The sequence below is a fragment of the Gymnoscopelus braueri genome, assembly GCF_963280865.1.
Source record: "Gymnoscopelus braueri genome assembly, chromosome: 15".
In the NCBI taxonomy this organism is placed as follows: Eukaryota; Metazoa; Chordata; class Actinopteri; order Myctophiformes; family Myctophidae; genus Gymnoscopelus; species Gymnoscopelus braueri.
The window spans coordinates 38,876,986-38,895,120 of record NC_137620.1 but is presented as its reverse complement, the minus strand read 5'-3'; the positions used below and the strand labels follow the sequence as shown (position 1 = coordinate 38,895,120).

General features: G+C 39.2%; 1 protein-coding gene and 1 pseudogene across 2 annotated transcripts in view; one reads left to right on the top strand and one right to left on the bottom strand.

Moving 5' to 3' along the window:
• The window catches only part of LOC308101185 (Fc receptor-like protein 5), a 223,304-nt gene that overhangs the window by 70,957 nt on the left and 134,212 nt on the right, over positions 1-18,135 (top strand). The gene's annotated exons all lie outside the window — the stretch shown is intronic.
• The window catches only part of LOC308102139 (phosphorylase b kinase regulatory subunit alpha, skeletal muscle isoform-like), a 35,135-nt pseudogene continuing 29,784 nt past the window's right edge, over positions 12,785-18,135 (bottom strand). Inside the window, exon 27 of the transcript XR_013934995.1 lies at positions 12,785-13,943. The product of XR_013934995.1 is annotated as a phosphorylase b kinase regulatory subunit alpha, skeletal muscle isoform-like (transcript). The remainder of the gene's footprint in view (positions 13,944-18,135) is intronic.

Below are 18,135 nucleotides of genomic sequence, written 5' to 3'. Positions count from 1 at the left end.
TTAAAGTGGACCATACTACTACGTTGGTTCCATTGATCCAAGCCGGAACACAAATGATTGATTGATTATTAAAATGAGCATGCTCTTAGAATGCGTGCAACCCACCCGTCGTGGTCAGACGGATGGGCCACGAATCAAGTGGGCCCAGATCCAGAAATGGTATGGAACCACTTGTAGTATATTGATTTCAGACACAGCATCTTGTCTTGTTGGTCTAGCTTGTTAACCACTTAAACCCCATACGTTGTTGAGAGGGGTCCCTCAGGGCTCTATTAGTGTATTTTCTGTTTTCGCCCTACATTAAATATCTTCACAAAAAAATTGCCGATCGTCAAGCCATCAGCTATTTCCTGACAAAGTTTTCGCAGATTAAAGATTCTGGGGTTTAAGTGGTTAATGTTGCAACAAGTAGTCTACCCGGATGAGATTACTCAACCGTGTTCTTCAGACCACTTGAACAGAGAGGAGTCAGCAGTTACGTAGAAAAAGAGAAGTGGAAGGAAATTAAGGACATAGAAAAAGGGAAGCTGAACTGAACAGAAAGGCAAAAAGGCTGCAGTGTGAGAGTGCAAAGAGGAACAGGGTAATGACACTTACGGGAAACTTAAAGGATTAAACTTCCAGTCAGTTCAGATCCTCCTTTCAGGCCAGAAATGTTAGTTAGTCCAGAATCTTTGGTCTACCCATGATGTTGGTAAATAGCTTGATATGGGCATTTCCTCTATGTCTCGTGACTCAATGTTTTTTTATCTTCCTCTGCCATGGTGAATGTCAGTGACAGGGTTCTGTGCTTGTTGTTCACCTGTAAGTGCATAATTACTATACGTTGATTAAACCCCTATTTTATACCTTGACTATTCAAAAACACATCTACAAGCTCACAACACGTCACATCGGGACAGGTTGTGAGCTTGTGGATATTTTTTTAAACATTTGACACATTTTGAAACATTATATCACATTATATTTGATGCCAATACTTGGGGTACTTTTACTCAAGTAAAAGTTTTAATACAGGCCTTTTACTTATAACAGAGTATTTCCATATTGTGGTATTGCTACTTTTACTGAAGTAAAAAAATAAAAGAAATCTGAGTACTTCTTCCATCCCTGCCTGGTCCTCAGGAAACAACCTCCTGAGTCGAGTTTGTTTTATTTTATTTTAAACTATAAGCCAGTAGGCTTATAGTTTAGCCAGTAGGCTTACCTTTTGAAATGTTATGGTTTGATTCTCCTGTTTTATTTCTCACTGCATTTTGTATTTTATACATGTTATTGTGTTTTGAGTGCTCTATGAATAACTATTTATTATAATTCAAATATAACTGGAATATTACAGTAATTATAATCTTTTGTGATTTAGTTTTAGAGCTTGTGGACATGCATGTCCACAAGCATTCTAAATGTTCATTTAGAATGTTTTAAGACGTACTGTATACACAGGATGCAATGCACTCTAAATTATTTAAAACTCATACAGATTCTGAATATTAGTCTTAATTGCATGCATTTCTAAACAAGTATGAGGAGAGCATAGTCAGCATACCGTAACAGGTTTTGACTTGTGAAACACTATTGTCTGCACAAGAGAAGATCAGAGCACAGGATCACAGAGTGGTGTGGAGAGGGCAGGTGTAGAGCGACATCTAGTGGCTGAATGTTGTCTATATTTTACACAGTGATAGATGGAGGTCTCAATGATTGATATTTAAAATGAACATGCTCTGGAAATGCACTCGTCCCACCCGTCTTACCACTTAACAGTGGTCAGATGGGTGGGCCGTGAACGCTTGTGAGCTTTTCAAGTGGGCCTTGATCCAGAAAAGGTTTGGAACCACTTATATGTTGATTTCAGACACAGCATCTTCTTGTCTTGTTTATAATCTAGCCTTTTAACCACTTAAACCATGTTGTTGAACGGAGTCCCTCAGGGCTCTACTAGTGTATTTTCAGTTTTCGCCCTACATTAAATATCTTTGCTAATAATAGCCGCCCGATCAGCTATTTCCTGACAAAGTTTCCCCAGAATAAAGATTCTGGGCTTTAAGTGGTTAATGTTGCAACAAGGGTATCAAGAAGACTCACTCCAAAACCAACTCACCCCATTGCTAGGAAAACTCACTCCGGACTTAACTTTGTGAGCTTTCCATTTTCACAGAATGCTTTCATAATGTGATGGTGAAAAATGGTTAAAAAAAAAAAAAAAAAAAATTCTTTCTTTGAAGGTATAGAATTACCAAATTATGTTGTTCAATTATATTTAGCTAATTAAAGTGCTTTAAATACAAGGTAGATTTCATCAGAAAAGTGAACATTCCAATGTCAAATGATGTTGTTCAATTACATTTAGCTAATTAAAGTGCTTTAAATACAAGGTAGATTTCATCAGAAAAGTGAACATTCCAATGTGTTTATAATCAATGTGTTTATAATGCAAACAAATACTAACTTAACAAAGAAAAGTGAAGAAAAAATCCAGTGAAGGTAAAACACAGGTATAATGTTTTGTTTTCTGTGTGAACACATTTGTGAGAAAAGCTTTTGGTAAGCATTATTGAACTTTAGTTACTATTAGATATACATTTCACTATTGTAAGCATTATTGAACTTTAGTTACTATTAGATATACATTTCACTATTGTAAAACATGCATTAAACACTTTTCCCTATTTTTACCTAGGATATTTAGTTACCTACTACTTTGCTGGTATAAATGATAACATTATAGAACATTGCATTGCACACATGCATTGTTTGAGAACTTTAGTTTTTAGAAATATTACTTTTGGTACATTTTGATGCCTTACTCTTTGTGTGTGTGTGTGTGTGTGTGTGTGTGTGTGTGTGTGTGTGTGTGTGTGTGTGTGTGTGTGTGTGTGTGTGTGTGTGTGTGTGTGTGTGTGTGTGTGTGTGTGTGTGTGTGTGTGTGTGTGTGTGTGTGTGTGTGTGTGTGTGAGAGAGAGAGAGAGAGAGAGAGAGAGAGAAAGAAACAGTGAGTGTCTAGTAGTAACCTTTGACCTAGAGCTCTGACCTAGGCTGCTAGTTTGCTGCCATGTGTTCTCCTCGATACAGATAGCTGTCAACGAGAGTTATACATAGTTTGTTAGCTTTTGTTGACCATGTTGGAGAAAACATTGACGTAAGGATGTTGTCTGGAGCTGTATATATATATATACACACCGGTATATACACGCTGTGAGTCTGACTGGACATGCTTTGAGTCAGATAGGGTGTTCCATTACATTGTACCATGGAAGTCTGGCTCCTACTTGAGTACAACAACAAAAAAATACTCATACTTTTAGAGAGCACTTTTGTTTACAAAGCACTTAATAACCTGGCACCTTCATATATTGAAGATTCTATAAATGTTTATGTTCCAAACAGAACATAAGGGGTTCTCCTCCACTCTCCCTACTAGATGTTTCCAAAGAACTTCCTAAAAACACCGGTGAGGCCGTCTTCTTCTGGGTCTATGGCCCCAAGTTGTGATATACACTAACACTGTAACTTAAAATGGTTCTATGGCCTCAAGTTGTGATATACACTAACACTGTAACTTAAAATGGTTCTATGGCCTCAAGTTGTGATATACACTAAGCTCACAAGCCGGTAGATGTGCCTTTTTTAAACATACAGACTTGGTGTAGAGGGGAAAAGTTAAACCCACCCACAAAACTTGTAGCTTATGTGTAAACCTGATATTTAGAGCAGTGTTTCTACAAGTTTTGGGCTTTTCTGCTGAAATCAATATAATCTTGCCTCCTGTCTACATGGACAATGATGACAATATTTTAAACACAAAGATATCATTGAACGACATAATTTGGTAATTCTATACCTTCAAAGAAAGAATTTAATCCAGTATGGATTAAACATGTCTCATTATGAAAGCATTCTGTGAAAAAGGAAAGCTCACAAGCCGGTAGATGTGCCTTTTTTAAACATACAGACTTGGTGTAGAGGGGAAAAGTTAAACCCACCCACAAAACAAAAACTCACTGTACTTTACACCATTGAGTTTTTCTGGGGTGAGTTTTCCTACCCCCGGGGTGAGTTTTCCTACCCCCGGGGTGAGTGTTCCGGAGTGAGTTTTCTCAGGTCCTGGGGTGAGTTTACCCACCCCCCGGGGTGAGTGTTCCTAGCTCCGGGGTGAGTTTTCCTTTTTGAGTTGGGGTGAGTTGGTTTTGGAGTGAGTCTTCTTGTATTCGCAACAAGTAGTCTACCCGGATGAGATTACTCATCCGTGTTCAGAGCACTTGAACAGAGAGAGCCAGCAGTTACGTAGAAAAAGAAAGAGAAGTGAAGGAAATTCAGGACATAGAAAAAGGGAAGCTGAACTGACCAAGAAAGGCAAAAAGGCTGCAGTGTGAGAGTGCCCCCCGCGCACTGTGGAGTGCCCAGCAAAGTGCAAAGAGGCTCATAGTCATAAGAGGAGTAATGACACTTGCAGGAAACTTAATGGATTAAACACCCTCCCAGTCAGTTCTGATCCTAGCTGTCAGGCCAGAAATTCTAGTCAGTCCAGAATCTACCGTAAATAGCTTGATGAGGGCATTTCCTCTATGTCATGTGACTTATTTTCTTTTAAATATCTTCCTCTGCTCTGCCATGGTGATTGTCAGTGACAGGGTTCTGTACATGTTGTTGACCTGTAAGTGCATAATTACTATTATTTATATATGTTGATTAAATCCCTATTTTATACTTACTATTCTGATATTTTATACTTACTATTCAAAAATAGCAGATCTACAAGCTCACAACAAGTTGCATCGGGACAGGTTTTGAGTTTGTAGTTATTTTTGAAAACATTTGACACATTTTGAAACATTATATCACATTATATTTTGATGCCAATACTTTACTCAAGTAAAAGTTTTAATACAGGCATTTTACTTGTAACAGAGTATTTCCATATTGTGGTATTGCTACTTTTACTGAAGTAAAAAATGAAAAGAAATCTGAGTACTTCTTCCATCCCTGCCTGGTCCTCAGGAAACAACCTCCTGAGTCGAGTTTGTTTTATTTTATTTTAAACTATAGGCCTACTAGTGTCTTTGTAAATCGCTGTTTTCTTCTAAAACACTTCTTAAAATGCATTTTTATTTAAAGGCCTATTGAAATGTTATTGTTTGATTCTCCTGTTTTATTTCTCACTGCACTTTGTATTTTATACATGTTATTGTGTTTTGAGTGCTCTATGAATAACCATTTATTATAATTCAAATATAACTGGAATATTACAGTAATTATAATCTTTTGTGATTTAGTTTTAGAGCTTGTGTATGTAAAACATTCATTTTGATTTTTTTTTAAAGACATACTGTATACACAGGATGCAATGCACTCTAAATTATTTAAAACTCATACAGATTCTGAATATTAGTCTTAAATGCATGCATTTCCAAACAAGTATGAGGAGAGCATAGTCAGCATACTGTAACAGGTTTTGACTTGTGAAACACTATTGTCTGCTCAAGAGAAGATCAGAGCTTAGGATCACAGAGAGTAGTGTGGAGAGGGCAGGTGTAGAGCAGCATCTAGTGGCTGAATGTTGTCTATATTTTACATTATTTTGGTGCTCTATGTTTTAGACATAATTTTGCCATACCATGGTACAGTGGTGGATAGTAACTAAGTACATTTACTCAAGAAATGTACAAGTATTTACAGTATTACAGTATTTTTACTTTAATGGAGTATTTCCAATTTTCAATAACTTTACTTCTACTCCACTACATCTCAGAGGCAAATATTGTACTTTTACTCCACTACAATTATAGGAAAACCGTAGTTACTAGTTACTTTGTAGATTTTGATTATTATTACAATACACATTAACCACTTACAGACCTACATATATATTTCGACCATTTGAAAATAGCAGATCTACAAGCTCACAATATATACATTTTTAACTTGTGAAATGGGACATTCTGCACAATGAGTACTTTTCCTTTTGGTACTTTAAGTATATTTTGATGCCAATACTTTTGTACTTTTACTCAAGTACATTTTGAATACGGGACTTGTAACAGAGTAACATTGCGGTATTGATACTTTTACTTAAGTAAAAGATGTGAGTACTTCTTCCATCACCGACTTTGACATCTTTTTGGCACACCTTAGTAAATGCACTGGTCAGAGGCCAAAACCTCTACCACTCACAGTCACATAAGCTAATTGAAATGACCAAGAGCCACAAACATATATACATATACTGTACCCTGTCACAACTCACTACCTTCAACAGCACAACATAAACAGCTTAGTATTTGTATACTGTACCCAGTCTCAACTCTTTACCCAACAATAACCACAACACAATTGTTGATAAAATTGGTCGAGGCATTGCAGTCACAAGAAAGTGTTCATCTTATGTACCTACTGACATCCTGGGTCAAGTGTGTAGATCATTAATTTTGTGTCACTTGGGACTATGGTGCAGTTTGGTCATCTGCATCCAAAAGCAATCTAGCAAAATTACAGGTCGCACAAAAAAGGGCTGCTAGACTTGTTCTAGGCTGCTCTATTAGAACTAGCACTGAAAAGATGCACACCAGTCTGTCATGGCTCACCATGGAGCAAAGGATTTCCTTGGCCACTTTTTTCTGTTGCATTATTGCCTTTATTTTTGTTTGAACAGGTAGTTTATTGCAGTGACACACACAATCACAATACAAGATTTGCTGGTAATTGTCACATACTTGCATCTAGCTCAAGGACTAACTCAATTAAATAAAAAGTTATTTATAGATGGTTGGAATGATTTGCCACTTAATATTCGTTTAAATAAATTATCCTTTAAGAAAACTTTGCGGAGGTATTTACAGGAGTGCAGAAGACAGCTGTATGAGTTGTAGGTACAGTATATGGGGGTAAAATTCCAAATTAAATGTCTATATTTTTTCATACTAGTGTTTATTTTATTGATCCGTTTTTATATGAATATATATTTGCATAATTATTCATGTCATTGAATGTTGTTGTTTTTATGCAATGTGTTTTGTAAAATGTTGGCCTGGACCCCAGTAAGACTAGCTGATTGCTATGGCATCAGCTAATGTAATGAGTATCCTTTTTTAAATAAATGAACGGACACAATAAAGATTAGCCTTCAATTCCAGAACCTTTTCTCATTGCCACCCAGTCATTGAGTCACATTAGCACACAGCATACAGCACAAAGAAAGATAATGGCCATGAGGAAAAGCCCTAAATAGACAGAGGTGTTGCCACCAAGCCAATCATATTAACCAATACATCCACCCTGTCACAATTCTCAACCTAGTATATGTATACTGTATGTCACAACTCAACACCTAGTATACATATACTGCACCCTGTCACAACTCACAACTTAAACAACACAACATACACAGCCTAGTATACAGTACGCATACTGTATCGTGTCACAACCTTCAACAACAGACACAACACACCAGACAACCCGTAGTGTAGATTCACATCAGCCTTCAATTCTGAAGCCAGAAGCAGTCACTGAAAATGTGTCATTGCCACCCAATACAACACAATATAGTATATGACAACTAAAGAACACCAGCTTGAATCACATTAGTACACAACGATAGAACACAATATGACAACAACACAGCAACAGCTTGAATCACATAAACAACATACAACACAATCAGCAGCAAAAAAAAAACACAGGTTCCTACCCTATGTCTTCATGGCTTCATCAGTTGTGTAAGTGATGTCCAGGGTCAAACTTTGGATCTCATGGACTAATATGATTGTAGAAGCCCCTCTCTCTGGTCTAGGTCATCCTCAGACGAGCTCTCCAGTAGTTGTCTCCAGTCATCTCCATCCTCCATACATCTGGCTAGCTGGCCAGTACTTTCCTCCCCTGCATGGTGTGGGATGCCCTCATGATCAGTGCCCACGTGTTGGGTCCCATAGCACAGGTTTGCTGGCTGGGAGCTCCCTGTATAAATGACAGTGACCGGACAGTCTCATTCCCCCTACAACCCTCCTGCCAGGATGTTAAACTCCTCACTGTTGCCGTCTGAGGTCATCACCTTGGCTCTGGTACCTGTGTACATGACTCCTATGGTCCGGAGTAGGTTGGGAGAGACACCATAAGCCTTGAGTATCTGAATGAATGAATGAATGAATGAATGAATGAATGAATGAATGAATGAATGAATGAATGAAAATTTGAAGTGACCAAGAGCCACAGTAAAGTTGGTTTGTATTGGATAGATATTCAACCACAGAGCTACTTAGGGGCCGTCAACAATGTACTCTGTAATATGTGTTCATACAGTATAGCAATTAGTATTAGTATTTAGTCATTACTATTTTCAATATTTTCTAAACCCAAATGATATGACCCTGAGAAAAAAAACGACGTTGTGCAGGGGATGTATGTGTGCACATCCTTTAGATTTCTCACAAATATTGTATAAGAATATTGTATTTTACATTTTTATTACTGTAAATGATGTCATAATTACGGCTATAACAGTAGAATTGCACACTAAAGTGATAATGCTGAAATTATACACTTTTTTTGTTTTAGATCTGACAATGGTATACCTAAGTACATTGACATTAAATACAAATCAACATGTGTTAATCTTAAGACTTGCTCCAATATAAAGTTTCCAGTGATGGTAATCTACAAGCTCCCAACCTGATGCATTATATGAGCTTAAAGATCAGCTATTTTTGGCAGAAAAGATTTGGTGTGAAATAAAGGTGTGAACCAAGTAGACCCCTGGGGGACCCCGGTCAACTATGTAGGGTTTAAGTGGATAATGAGAAATTGATCTGTTGAGCTACTGTACTTCAGTTTCCACTAGATGGCAGCAGAGTATCAGTCAGCTGATGAGATCCTCCACTTTCAGTGGTTCTCAAGTGGTTTTCAGGGGAAACCTTGACAGGTTCCAGTTTTTAACCACTTTAACCCTATTATAGACTTCAGATATTCTAAAATAGACAGTGCTTTGCAATATGACACATTGTGAGCTTGTTGATCGGCTATTTTTGAAAAATTTGTAAATGTATATTCACAAATTACAAAAGCTTGTAAAGCGGTTATTTTTGGAAAAAAGACAAATCTTGAAAAAGAAAAAAAGAAGTGGAATAGGGCCCACGGGCAAATACATCAATATGTTGAAGTACGGCCTATATAGGACCACAGCACCTTACAGGCCTGTTAATTTCAAAATAATAGCCTACACATATCTGGCCTTTCACACACACAGTCTCTCATTGGATTATCTCTCAAGAACAGATTCTGCTCCAAGTTAGATAGTACAAACAGCAGAGGGCGCCGTTTTTCATTCTCACTTGGCACTGGGTTCGACACAAGACAAGTGCTTTAGCCCTGCATGTTGCACAACATATTCAATTGAGTTCACTCACATAACACAAAGCTAAATATTGTTTCCCCGACTAGTTTTTGCTTTACCATCATTTCTCAAAGTAAAATAACAAAAAGTGAGATGACACAAATCAGCTCTATTGCATGGCAATGCTATAGCTAAGCAGCTAACTGTATTTAGCTAAACTCACCTGAATAATCCAGCCATTTGGAATGACCTGCAGTTCCTTGTGAAGATAATGAACTTCTCTTTCAGCTGTCAAAGACGTTTGTTTAGTAGTTTTAACTCCCTGACAGCACTGACAACTTTACTGTACTTCCATGTTGTGTAAGGTTACATTATATGTTTATTTCACCTAAATGACAAACACCTGTTTCCTCTCCTGCAGGTGTGGGGGAGGGGGGCGGGAAAACATGAGGATTTAAAGAGGATGCCTGAAGCTGCTTAGTCTACTCTAAGGCATTGGTTCTGAAGGTGGGGTCCTGGGGTGGGGGGGCATTAGCCAATCAAGTCCTTTTTTCTGTTTGGAAATAGGACTTGGGTTGCATTGCAATGCTTTGTGAGCTTGAAGATCTGCTATTTTTGAAAATGTTTGACTTTGTATTTATTAACTCATTGCCCAGGCTCTGTTGTTTATGGCTATAGAACAGGTACATTATAACGTCGAACAGCCTATAATTGATTTGATTGAAATCTCTTTAAACCATGTCAGTTTTAAAGGTCCCTACTTTGAGCAAGTTACTGTATCAGTGACACAATTTAACTTCAACAGATTCTAACCTGACCTGAAAACAGAAGGTTAGATATTACTGATGTTCTTCATAAATCATACGAAAGCAGTTGTTCTTAATTCAAAATAAGTATTTTTTATTATTATAAATATATATAAAAATGTAATTATATATATAAAAAACAACATGAGATTATGGCAAGTTTGTTATTCAAGTCCAATATGACATTTTAACATCAACAACATATAAACAATGGATGGGTAGTCAGTAACTTAACGACAGGAAGTCATTGTGGTTCAACCACAGGTAAATACTGTATTACCAATGCAGCTTCTACAGTACGATCCACCTCTGGTACATTTAAAGGAGCATTTCACCCCTGGAAGAAACTGCAATCACTCAATGGTAAAAGTATTTGTAGTAGATAACAGTAGCACAATTTAAAATTTGCACCCTATGGCCAGAAAAATAATGAAATCTGTGTGTTTGACTAGGGTTTGACTGGACTGCTGCATTACTACAATGACCATAATGCTTTGGTGCCTTGTGGCAGGGGAGGTTCCATGTGGGTGTGATCTCCAACAATAACATCCAAACAGCATGCCAGTGTCGCCATGTCTGCTTATTATAAGCGGCTTCTTTCTAAAATGTAGTTGATATTTGGGCTTGTTTCCAAATGTTTTGATTGTTGTTTAAACCAGTGGTTCTCAAACATGTTCATGTATTTTTCCACAGACCCCCATCTGAAATTATAATTTGTGCCAGGGAGCCCCTAACAAATATGTGTCAAAAATATTCCACATTTTCCCCTTATATGTTTGTATTTGTATGTTTTGTATGTTCGGTTTGTTTGTTAGTAATGTGCTAGTCTTTTCTTTTTTTGTGTATGTTTGTTTTCATGTTCTGAAAAATCCAATAAAAAGTAAATGAAAAAAAAAAAAAAATCCACATTTTGCACTTTTTTCCCCCTCAAGATTTTTTTGTAAATAGCAGATCTACAAGCTCACAATGGGTCGCGAAGCGTTGTGAGCTTGAAGATCGGCAATTTTCAAATATATAATATCCCATGTCTAGGTAAAGTGCTCTTGGCCTAGTTATCTTCTTTTGGGCTTGTTTTCATAGACCTGGCTGCTTATTTCTCTCACAATATCTGGCAACACTGGCTGTACTCGCACACGTTCATCTAGTTACATATATGTCCAAGGATTCGTTAGTGATGTCATATCACTGGCACATCCTTGGTATCTTTCTCCTGTTCTACTTCCGTGTCGCATAGTATTGACATCACTGTCGAATCCTTGGTATTATGATCCTAGCCTTTGCGACGGTGTTTGTTTACCAGCGCTGCCACTCCACGCTGTATTTTTTTTTCAAGCTTGCGCTTATGAAACACTACACAGGATTATTATTTCATGTCAACATTCAAGTACAACTATCAGAAGATAACTCAGGTAAAGTAATGCCTCACTCTGCAAGGGGGGTTGCCCGCTGGCCGCAGCTAATGGGAGTGGCCGAGTGGCGAAAGAAGGTTGAACAAAGTGTTACGGGGGCTGTCGTTTGGAGCTGGTCTGACTGAGACGCGTCAAGACAACATGTAGTGCGGAAAGGAATGCGAAGATTACTAGATATCTAAAAACACAGATTATTCACAAAAAAAAAACCCAGGATCTTGTTTCTTGACTCCTAAACTTCATTAAAAGACCGAAAACTTCTTCCAGGGGTGAAATGCTCCTTTAAGGTGGATGCCAAATATGTTGTCATGGAAAGAAGAAGCAAAACAAAGTCCAGGCCAACATTAATTCTCACATGAGACCCAATATGTCAGACATATGGAGACAGAACCTTGCATGTTTTCAACAAAGATAACTGGACAATTTAACAGCAGAACAGTGAATTAGTCCTAATAATTGGATTAGCGTAGTTTGTCCCTGTAGGACAGGATAGTGTTGTTTGTCTCTGAAAGACAAGTGTTGTTTGTCTTTGCAGGACACACAGTTAGCGTTGTTGTCTCAGTAGGACGGGCAGGCAGTGTTTTTTGTCTCTGAAAAGACAGAGTGTTTTGCCTCTGCAGGACAGTTTGTAAACGTTTAGATGTGAACAGGGATGTGAGGGCGCTCGTCCCTTAGTACACAGACTGTACACACGTACACACACACACACACACACACACACACACAACAGTCTCATTGGACGACACAAGACAGAAGGAAGTTGAGGAAGATTTCTATTGGCTGATAACACAAACACATAAGGGTGTTTGTCGTGGTTTTGGGGGGAACAGAGTAAATAAGGCATTGCGGAATAAGGCATTCCTTGGTTTCCTATTGGTCAAAAACAGAAGTAAGGCACTCCTCATTAGCTGACATATGGCTGACATAGGGCCGCTTTAACAGTTGACTATTCTCGTCCTGTCTCTTCCGCCACATCTTTTCATCCCGTTCATTCATACTCATCCCTCACTCCACAGAGGACATAACATCACCTCTCGTCTCCTCCTCTGTTGTCTCTCTCTCTCTCTCTCTCTCTCTCTCTCTCTCTCTCTCTCTCTCTCTCTCTCTCTTCTCTCTCTCTCTCTCTCTCCTCTCTCTCTCTCTCTCCTCTCTCTCTCTCTCTCTCTTCTCTCTCTCTCTCTCTCTCTCTCTCTCTCTCTCTCTCTCTCTCTCTCTCTCTCTCTCTCTCTCTCTCTCTCTCTCTCTCTCTCTCTCTCTCTCTCTCTCCATCCATCAGTTGTCTGTCCAGACCTCTGTCTCAAATGCCTAATTTATGCTCTGTCGTACAACGCTGCATGCTTTGAGAGCTTATAGATCGTTTAGTTTTGCAGCGTGAAGCCGTCGTTCGACCCATAATTATAAAATCAGGCTTAAGGAGTCCGGGTTTGGACGTAAACAAAAGTACCATTGTTCCCATTGTCTTTGTTCTCCTCCCTCTCTCCACTCTCCTAGCTGACAGTGTACAGGAGTTTTTTTTAGCTAGGTTAGTGGCTGGATCGAGGACAGGCACTGTTTCGGTATCCCCCTCTCTCTCTCTCTCTCTCTCTCTCTCTCTGATCCCTCCCTCCCTCCCTCGCTTATATTGCGTAGCCAGACGATTGGAGATCTACGCCTACCGAAACAACAGGGGACATCTAAACTCAATGTAGGGTCTAGAACAACAGAGACATACTGAAACTGAATATAATTTTAAATAGATGAATTATGTACAGTATTTTATTTCTTTAGAATTTTACTATTGTAGGATGTATTTTCTGTCTTGCCTCTTTTTTTCTGTACCTTTTTATTTTTTAAGCTGAGTCAGGGAGCTATGCTCAAGAATTCCAATGCACTCGTGTAAATACACTGAATCTTGAAACCTACGCCCACTGCTTTGAAAACCATCATATAACTTTTTTAAACCTCTTAATTGCTTCCACCCAGTTCTAGCCCCTACAATGAACTTGGATGTCACTAAAGGCTTCGGCGGAGATCTCCGATCATCCAGCTACGCGGCGTGATTTATTGTGCAACAGCGTTTATTGTGCAACAGCATCGAAAAAAGCAGGTCTGCGAGCTCACAACACGTTGTGGACAGCTACGGCTTCTGAGCTTGTAGATCTGCGATTTCTACGATCTTTCGGCCTGCGACACCCCCCCTCATGAAATGGAGCATAATTTGGCCACACCCCTTCCTCCCTCGTTAACGTGCCGTCATTCGTCTCTGCCTCCCTCCACCATGCTGTATTTCTGCGTACAGCAGTGAGGCAGTGACACGGGCCAGGAGAACACCACGGGAACGCTCGTCTGGACGTTCCTCTCCAGGAAGTTGAACACAGGGTTCCACCAGGTCCTCGACAGGTAGTTGTTAGGTGCCTGTCGCAGTGCCTGAACAAAACAAAAACGAGAAAAAAGGAATTAGCTATAAGAAGTTATGCATTTCACAAAGTATAAAACATTATGTGAAAAGCAGTTTGTGAGATTAGCGCCGGACACACACAGACACACACAGACCCTCTTATAGATTGTTAGCCTCCTGCATATCTACGCTGTAGTAAATGTACTGTACAGATAATATAATATATTGTCACTGTCGGGTGGAAACCTTGTATGTCCAAAACCATAAAGAAAAAAAGATTTTTTTTTACATAATTACCAGTGATTTACAAAAGAAAAACACAAAAAGTTGAAATATTGAGTTCTTCCCGACAGCAACGATATGTATATGACTAAAACAATAACTGCAATCATAATCATCTTCATCATAACATTACGTTTTGGGTGTAAAACAGCTTCCATGCAGCAGCCATTTGTTTCGTCCGGTTTACCCTGTATTGTTTATGCCTGTTTATTATTTTTATTTTTATTTATGTGTGGTATTGGTTTTTATTCGTCAGAGAACACTGTGAGCCCTATTTTCGCCGGTGCCTTACCCATCATCCCTTAACTTCTTTGCCATTCTTTAATATTTTTAAAAATATTTTCAAATAGTTCAAATAGCCAATCTACAAGCTCACAATGTGTCAATGTAGATCGGCTAGTTGAACTATTTGAAAATGTTTTTAAAATAGTAAAAATGGCAAAGAAGTTTAGGGATAATAGGTAAGGCACCGGTGAAAATAGGGCCCAGAGTTGAATATCATCACACACAACAGTCTGATGGTTTATGTTCAATGACGCGTTTCATCCACTAGAGAGCAGCATACATACACATGATAATACTACTGTATGTAGGACAGTTTGACAGAGAAAGTAACCTGGCATCACCAGTCTTTCCACCTCGGAGGAAAGCCTGGTATTCGTTATTAAAGTGCCCGTGTGATCCGGTCTAGGCCACGCCTACTGAAAAAAATAAATAATAAGCTTCTGGTTCCGGGTGTTGCGGGTTCCGGTTTGGCGGAGCCGCTTTGTTTTGGTTCCCCCTGTTTGTTTCCCCAATCCCTATTTAAATGGAATAGAATTTCCCTGTGGGATAACAAAGGTACACAGACGCTAAATAGTCTCTGGAAAGTACACTCACATTTATATCTATTTTGTATTTTAACACATTGAGTGCCATAAACGGTCTGGACCGTTTTTGAGAATCCATGCGTCATGTGCCATAAACAGTCCGGACCGTTTTTGAGAATCCATGCGTCATGTGCCATAAACGGTCCGGACCGTTTTTGGCCCATTATTCTTTTATACGTGGGGCCCACGTGGGGCGCTCTAACGAAACTTTGGGATCATCCAAGGAGTCTCTGAGAAGGAGAGGCCGGATGTCGATCCATGTCAAAAATGCTTCCGCTCGGCCGCTCCAATGTTAACTCCTTGACTAAAAGCTTAATATCTCCATTTCTTTTTAACGTGGTGGAAGTGAAACGTTTTCGATCGGCGATCACTCTGCAATGGAGGATCGTGTTAGAAATATTATTGTTCCAGGCGTTAGTCGGGACCCTCCGCCGTCTCGCACGCACGCTTTGTTTACATGCACTTCCGCGTCGGGGCTTCTACAGCACGAAACATATCAACGTAAGTGGATGGAAGATATGCAGGCACTGAACATACCCTATTTTAATAAACCTCTGGCACACAATGTGTTAAAAATAAGCTAAACTACGCCGCATCAAGGATTTTATTAGGTAGACCCTATTAAAATGCCCTTGATCGCAGCCGGAGTGACCGGAGGGTGAGGCTTGCGGGTTCCGGCCGCCTGATGACGCGGATGACGCGCCTGGTGACGTAGGGTTAGTTTCCGCTCCCAACCGGATCATAAACCCGAAAAAAGGTATTGATCCCAGGCTACCCAGCACTATCGGTCTTTTTTCCCTCTTTTTCTTGTGTACTTTTAACCCCCATGCCAATTAATTTCTGCCCAACGCTCCCTGCTGACAGGTGCCACCCCCCCCCCCCCCAGCCTGTAGGAATGAGTACAGTGACAATTATCACCCTCCCTGAACATGGGCCAATTGTGTTCGTATAGACCATTGGTTCTCAAAGTGGGGTCCGGGGACCCCCAGGGGTCCTTGGGGGGGTAACAGGGGGTCCCCAGCAAAATGTATTAATAAAGCGTTACAATCATTTTAAGCTTGTAGATCTGCTATCTTAGAAAAATCTTGAAAATGTGTGCAACTCTTTAAATATATATTTTTTAAAGGCGAGTTTCTTTTACACAAATCTTCGCTTCTGGTGGTCCCTGGCACAACATATTTTCAGGTGGGGCTCCTTGGCCAAATACATATCAATTTGTGGGTCCTTCACATGAAAAGGTTTGAGAACCACTGGTATAGACACCTGACACAGCCGGATGGATGCACCACGGTGGAATTGAACCCACAACTTCCGCGGTGGTGGGCAGCCACCCGAGCGCTTCATCACTACCAGTCTGACCATCGACTATACTGACAAGTAGAATGAATAATCTGCAACAGAGAGACACATCCAGTTACAGCCTGTATTTACATCTATTGTAGGCTCCTCCATTAATGCCTCATAATCTGCCTCTAATAATTCTCTCTAATAGTTATTTTCCCTTCAATATTCTTGTTTCTCAGCCTCACCATCACCTTAAAGGGGTTCGTCAAAGACAACCTATGTTCCATCTGCAATGGAAAAGCATTTACAACTTTACACAACTATCCTCTTACATTCCATGTGAAGAGAATCATAGCACTGTGTTGGCACAGTACTGTATATTACACATGCTGTATAACTCAGCAAGCCATCACCCATGTAGATAATCTCATCAGAATTAGAACAAGGTTTACATCCAGGGTGAATTAACACCCAGACAGACACTACCCCATTCAGTTATTAATTCATGAACTAGTCCATACACAGGCATGCGTTTGCCCCGACTACGTGCAGATTTCTGGGGACTTTCCAAAAATGCTAATCAACAGCTTAACCCATTAAAACCAGGAAAGCATCTGTGTATGCGCTTTAACCATATTTTTTACGTTGGCTGTTCAAAAATAGTAGCTATACAAGCTCATATTTGTGCCGCGCTATGAGCTTGTAGATCTGCAATTTTTTTTAAACATGAAGATTTGTGCAAATCTTTGAATATACATATTTCTTTAAGCGAACATTCTTAACTCAAATCTTTGCTTCTGGGGGACACTGGAACAAAATATTTTGAGATGGGGGTCTGCGGCCAAATACACATAATTTTGGGAGGTCCTTGACATGAAAAAGTTTGAGAACCACTGATATAGCAACATAGGCTTTTCAGAAAACGGTTAGAAGACGACATTTGTAGAATCTGCCTCAGGTCTTAATGGGTTAAAATTGGGGGAAATTGAAAAATCTGCTTCATCACTCCCTACCTATGCCAATGCTCAATGCTCACATGCAATTTCAGATTGATTGGCAAACCCATTGAGGAGACAAAGGGATGCAGACAGATCAATTTGATTGGAAGGATTTTATATAGTAGGATATCACCACCAACAGCATAGTCTGTGGGGTTCACCGATTAGTCTCATCAATCGACCGATTCATTTCCTTCATTTGAAATGATCTGTAATACCGTTGATAAATGCATGCACTATCTAATACTCTAGTTGTTCCTCCTCATTGCATCACCTTACTGATATTCGGCAGAGACAATCTTTGTTCCAGCTGAAAAGAGAGGTCCGTTTGACAGTAAGGATGAGAGAGGTTACAGTCTCTTTGTGTCACGGTGGCAGTAGGAAAGCATTCAGTAGTTAGGGCTAGGCGATATCGCATTTAAATCAATATCACGATTATTTCAAACTTTTGCCTTGATTCCAATTAATGAATGATGATTATTAAAACAAACAATTAATAGCAAAAGTAGCCAATCTACAAGCTCACAACGTGTTGCATTGTGACGCTTTGTGAGCTTGTAGTTATTTTTAAAAATGTTGCAAGTCACCTTTGGACAACAAGTATAATATGGGGCTTAAAGCAGAATCAGAGAAATCAATTTAGTCAATTACAAAAATATATTGAATTGTTTTCATGTTGATTCATTGATATATAAGAATACAAAACATATTACAAAAAAAAACCTTGTTTCTCGGTTATTGGATCAACCTATTGGTTCTAAATGTTGGTTTAGATATATCTTCGATTA